Here is an 859-nt window from a genome sequence, read left to right on the forward strand (position 1 = left end):
TGTGTGTGTGTGTGTGTGTGTGTGTGTGTGTGTGTGTGTGTGTGTGTAGTTTGTTAAGTGCCAATGGACGAAACTCTCGGCCCTCGAATTACTCTGTTGCTTCTGCTAAATATTAATAGACATATATATGACGGGCTTCTTTCAGTTTCCGTCAACCAAACCTACTCACAAGGGTTTAGTCGGCCCAGGTCTATAGTAGAAGACACCCGCTCAAGATGCCACTCAGCCAGACTGAACCCGGCACGGTTTACAACACAGCCACGTCCTCTTCTATTCATATACATATATAATATATGCATATAAATATATGTGTGTATATAGACACATTTATACATATACATACCTAGTCATGGATGGCTACACAAACTAACACTCACGTACACATACACATGCAAGTAGTCACACGAGTGTACACACAACCACACACTTACGCGCACACACACACACACAGACACACACACACACACACACTCACACTCACACGCGCGCGCTCGCACATAATCTCCTTTACTCTCACCTTTACTTATTCTTCTAAGCAAACACACATCTACATACACATATAAAGGCATGCATACACGCAGACGTAAGATTAATTCGAGGGCAAATCCAGGGCAGACCTTGAGGAGAGAGGACGAGTTATTGAAAAGGTCGCGAGAAACAGCGACGAACGGACTTTCACCAAGAAACAAAACTTTGATTGTTTAACCAGCACATTAAGCAAACGATCGATTACGAAGTCGCTTAGATATGTAACCGTATCTTTATTGGCATAATGACCCTCCCAAGAAGCAACAAGATGTGTGTATGCGTGTGTGTGTGTGTGTGTGTGTGTGTGTGTGTGTGTGTGTGTGTGTGTGTG

This window comes from Octopus bimaculoides, chromosome 1 (assembly GCF_001194135.2).
Source record: "Octopus bimaculoides isolate UCB-OBI-ISO-001 chromosome 1, ASM119413v2, whole genome shotgun sequence".
NCBI classification, from domain to species: domain Eukaryota; kingdom Metazoa; phylum Mollusca; class Cephalopoda; order Octopoda; family Octopodidae; genus Octopus; species Octopus bimaculoides.